This window comes from Schistocerca americana, chromosome 3, assembly GCF_021461395.2.
Source record: "Schistocerca americana isolate TAMUIC-IGC-003095 chromosome 3, iqSchAmer2.1, whole genome shotgun sequence".
NCBI classification, from domain to species: Eukaryota; Metazoa; Arthropoda; class Insecta; order Orthoptera; family Acrididae; genus Schistocerca; species Schistocerca americana.
This window is the reverse complement of record NC_060121.1, coordinates 682,521,360-682,526,510: the sequence shown is the minus strand read 5'-3', so window position 1 is coordinate 682,526,510 and position 5,151 is coordinate 682,521,360. Positions and strand designations below refer to the sequence as shown.

Here is a 5,151-nt window from a genome sequence, read left to right as displayed (position 1 = left end):
ATTTGATGTTCGGGTGGATGCTGTTGAGGTATTCAAGAAACTCATCTAGCGCCTGTTTGCCATGTCCCCACACAACAAAAGCGTCGTCGACATATCGGAAGAAGTGTATCGTTTTCTGTATGGCAGTTTGAAGGGCCACTTCCTCGAAATGTTCCATATAGAGGTTTGCAATCGCAGGAGCCAATGGGGAGCCCATCACCTCACCGTCGATCTGTGACAGAAACAGCCTACCATCCGAGCTGCAACACCTGAGGGAAGTCTTCCAACAAAATTAACGCAGATTGGTTCAAATGGCTTTGAGCACTATGGGACTTAACATCTGTGGTCATCAGTCCCCTAGAACTTAGAACTACTTAAACCTAACTAACCTAAGGACAGCACACAACACCCAGCCATAACGAGGAAGATAAAATCCCTGACCCCGCCGGGAATCGAACCCGGGAACCCTGGCGTGGCGAGCGAGAACGCTACCGCACGACCACGACCTGCGGACCAAAACGGAATACTAATATTCTATAGTGCATTTGATTTCTCTTGCGCTCTGGGCACTGTATTGAATGAGAACCGTCCTCAACTTTGGCTTTGCCATTTTAACCCACCAGTCGATAGCAGTGGCATATCTGCTACGAGCACGCAAACATATTGTCCACGTTTCTTTAGTCAGGTCTTCTAAATCATTATTCACAATAATGGAAGTGTTCAAATTCCACTGATTCTTGAATCGGCGAACCATGTGTCTTGTTAGATTTAAGCAAGCTAAGACACTTGAATAGTCTGAAATGTACGTAGAAATGGTTTCTGCTTTTGTCACGCAAGTTTCCAGATTTTTAGAAATGTATAATCTACCAGTCCTGCTACGTGATGTTGTCGTGACATAACTGAACTCAACAATGGAAGGGTATTTGATTTTCCATATATTCTTTAATTCTAAACCAGTAACTAGTCGTTTAAGTTCACTTGAGAAATAAAAATTAGGTAACTGATCTTTTCGATTTAAAACACAATTAGAATCACCTCCAAGTAAGAACTGTCTTGGAGTTTACCTTAACAGGTATATCAGGTCCTCTTTGAAGAAACGTGCCCTGTCAGCTCGGCGAGAACTTTCTGAAGGGGCGTACAGGTTGATGATAGTCACATCATAGATATTTAGACCTATTCCCCTTCCGGATTCCAGTCGCTCCACCTCGCTTACTGTAATCCCTTCCCTCACCAAAACAGCTGTTTCAACACTCGTTTTGGGAGACACATTTATGTAACTGACAAAACCGGGAATTACTAAATCCGAAATTGGAACTTCTTGTAACAGGGCAATATCAGTCCCGGATTCGTACAAAAATTCCTTAAGGGCCGATAATTTCAAACCGTACGTAATTTTATTTATGTTTATAGTGGTGACAAAATAAGATGGCGTCATTGTGCTGTCACTATGTAGTTGTTTTGATGAACTAATTTAGTTTCCTGTGGTTCAGGGTTCAGTTAAGCTGTAACAGTTTTCTCGGAAGGTTGGGCATGGAATAACAGTTTATTAGTTACTGTACCGTTTTTTTTTACTTCTGAAGTCTTCTCTTGTACCGCAAGCAGACTGATTTCCTGGTAAACTTTCTTATTTTTCCTCCAGTGATTCGTGTAGGACCGTTTCGGACCGAACATTCTTTGGGCTTGGGTCGCCCCTACCGGATTTTCGCTTGCCTTGGTTACGAGCTACATTCTCATTTGGTTGCGCCGGTATTTTACTTCGCGGCTTACCTGGAGCAGCAGGAGACGCTTTCGCAATTTCGGTTGCCGGCGCCTGCCCTGGGGTGTTGACCGTGATTTCAGTTTGGCCACCACTTCCTCGTTCTTTATTAATATCACTTTCTTCCTGTTCGAGGGAAACGAATGGAATCTGCAGTTTTGCAACTTCTCCCTGAATTTGTTTATTAACAGATAGCTGTTGATCTTTGCAATCAGCTACTGCACCTGTTGTTTCTTGCAAATTAATTCTGGTTAAACCCCCTTCATTTTATGGTATCGTATGTGTATTATCTTTCTGTTCATCAGTTTCCATTCGAATTTTGCCTTCCGGTTCCTCTGCTTCCTCATCGCACTGTTTTTGCTTGCGAAGTGAGGGAGTGGGAAAGGACAACTCGTCCTCTGAAAAACTACCAGTTGTCTCCAAAGGTCGTTATTTCAATTGCATTTCAGTTTCACGAGTAGTGGTAGCAGGGTTTCCCGTTGTTGTTAACGGGGGAAATTGGCTGTTATCTTGAAGGGAGACATCAGCTTGGCCCGCTGTGTTAACAGCCTCAACCAATTGATCCGGGCTATTCTTTGGTAACAGATCATTTAGGGTAAGCTTCTGATGCTGTATCAAATTACTTTTAAGAACAACCGTTCGGCGTGGACATTCCTGTCTGATGTAGCTGGTTTCGTTACATATATGACATGTAGCTTCCTGATCTGTATAAACAATTTGTGCCTTATACCCACAAACAGTTATGTGAGACGGAGTATTCGTCTTAACGTCCATCTTTGCACAGCGGACCCCGTTGAAACACTGCAGTTTAAAGGGAGGCGACCATCTATCATTCGCAATTGATGTAACGTCCCCGCATTTTGAAAGAGCTTCCTTAATCTTATAATTTTCTATTTCAATGGGAAGATTCAAGACTGGAACGGTTTTGTAATCAATGTCCGCTCTATAGATGGGGACCTTACTTTTATAACCATTTCTATGCACAATATTTACTCCATTGCCCCACTTTCGTAACACTTTATCAACATTCTCAGCACTGATAAACTTGACAAAAACACAGTATTTTTCCAGATATGGACTGTTTCAGAATGAGACCAATTACCTGTGTAATCCCGTCATCTATTTTCGGGGATGTTGGGTGAACAGGACGGGATTCCTTGTCAAAAGTAAATACCAGAGTATTCTTCCTGAGATTTGTAGCCATGGTTAATCCAACGACGCAATTTCGGTTAAGCAACCGAAATTCCAATTAGCAGCGGCACGACCAGAAAGAGCGACCAGATCATAAGGAACAGGAACGAACACGGAGATTAACGGACGGACAGCACTCGGCGAAGCACATTTACAGCGATGTAAACACGGTAGCGCAGCGCAGCAGGTAACAGCGGCCACTCGCTAGCGCGGCTGGAACGGAACTCGAACGCTTCACGATTTTACTCCTCATCCTTGCGCAGGGGCCATGCTAATCTTCTCTCTATGGTTCCAATTCTTAATATATGTACCGCCGAAGGGAGTACATCTGAGCCACCAAGGGCGCAGAGCATTTTGCGACTGCAGGAATTTATCGCTGGCACGCTCCCCGTGAGACCCACATTCTCAACTTATAGTCCGCACACTACATTCGTAGTGCCCCTGCACTCATTATTCGTGGTAAACAGTCCACGTAATCCCGTAAGATTTCAGGTAATTCGTGCATCTGCACTGTAGAAGGCCATCAGCTAGTTAGTATTAACGATATGGCATCTGTTCTTTCGGACATGTCCGAAAGAACGGTTGACATTGGTGACCGTGCAGCTCTCTAGAATGAAATTACAATTAAATCAATACTATTAACTGCCGACAGGCGTTGATATACACCAATGGGCACAGTTGAAAATGTGTGCGCTGAGCGGGACTTGAACCTGGGATTTCCTGCTTTCATGACAGATGCTCTGTTCATCTGGGCCGGCCGCGGTGGTCTCGCGGTTCTAGGCGCACAGTCCGGAACCGTGCGACTGCTACGGTCGCAGGTTCGAATCCTGCCTCGGGCATGGATGTGTGTGATGTCCTTAGGTTAGTTAGGTTTAAGTAGTTCTAAGTTCTAGGGACTGATAACCACAGCAGTTGAGTCCCATAGTGCTCAGAGCCATTTGAACCATTTGAACCATCTGAGCCACCGAGGGCGCAGATAATTGTGCGATTGACCGATAGAACAGATGCCATCTTCATATCGTTAAGGCTAACCAGCTGATGACCTTCTTCAGTGCGGATGCATACGAATTCCCTAAAGTAACTCTTACGGGATCGGTGGATTGTCTGCCGCGAGTAACGGGTATAATGGCTGGGGCAATACGAAAGTAGTGTATTGACAATAAGTTGAGAATGTGGGTCTCACGGGGAACGTGCCAGCAATAGTTCTCTGAAGTCGCACTATCGTCTGTGCCCTCAGTGGCTCAGATGGATACAGCGTCTGCCATATAAGTAGGAGATCCCGTGTTCGAGTCCCGGTCGGGGCTCAAATTTTCATCTGTCCCCGTTGGTGTGTATCAACGTCTGTCAGCAGCTAATGATATTGATTTAATTATAATTTCATCTTGAAAAGGTCACTGTGTGCTGCAGGTTGCAGCATCATTCATCATAGGGCCAAAATACTGTCGAAGAGACAGGTGCTTCCGGTCATATTACCTGTACCATTACTGGTGAGTGCTAAGAGTGTCTTTCGCGCAACCACGTCATTCCAGCTCTCCAACAGCGTGGATGTGTGGATGGGATCATTTTTATGCAAAACGGCACACCTCTGCCAATTGCAAATCCAGTTACGCAGCAGCTGAAGCGCCATTTCGGTATTGCTAGGATTATCAGCAGCCATTTCACTACAGCCTGGTGTTGCCAATCACCTGATCTTAATCAGTGTGACTTGTTGCTGTGGGGCTATCTCAAAGATGTTGTGTTCAGTGTTCCCTTTGAAAACCTAGCTTCATTGAAGGTGCGCATTGCGCAACACATTCTGAACGTGACCCGGGATCATTTGTGTAACATGCTGTTTCTCGATTTCAACTTCTTGCAGGAAACGGTCGGCAGCATGCTGAACATGTTTTACGCCAGTCACAGGGAAATTACTAATCCAATTTGATTTTAACTGGTGCTTTTTATGATATTTTATTCCTCAGGACAATTAAAAACCGATGTGATTCGTGCTTTTTATGCGGGTTTTGGCCTCAGGACAATTACAGTCCGATGTGAGTGATGCTTTTTATACTGTTATTTGCCTTAGGACAATTACAGTCCAATTTTTCCCATCCGTTGTGATATGGCCTTACTGTGGTGGATGGGCTTGCGTAACTAATAGTATCACACCTGTACACCTATGTGCAGTAAGTAGTACATTTTGTTAATGTCAAAGGTACACCTTGGGCACTGTATGATTCCTTTGTTAT

At 44.5% G+C, this 5,151-nt stretch overlaps 1 non-coding gene across 1 annotated transcript; it reads right to left on the bottom strand.

The window, feature by feature from the left end:
* Positions 1-3,144: 3,144 nt before the first annotated feature.
* On the bottom strand, positions 3,145-3,252 carry LOC124608715. Its single transcript, XR_006979314.1, has one exon. It is a non-coding gene; the product is annotated as a U6 spliceosomal RNA (small nuclear RNA).
* Between the last annotated feature and the right edge of the window lie 1,899 nt (positions 3,253-5,151).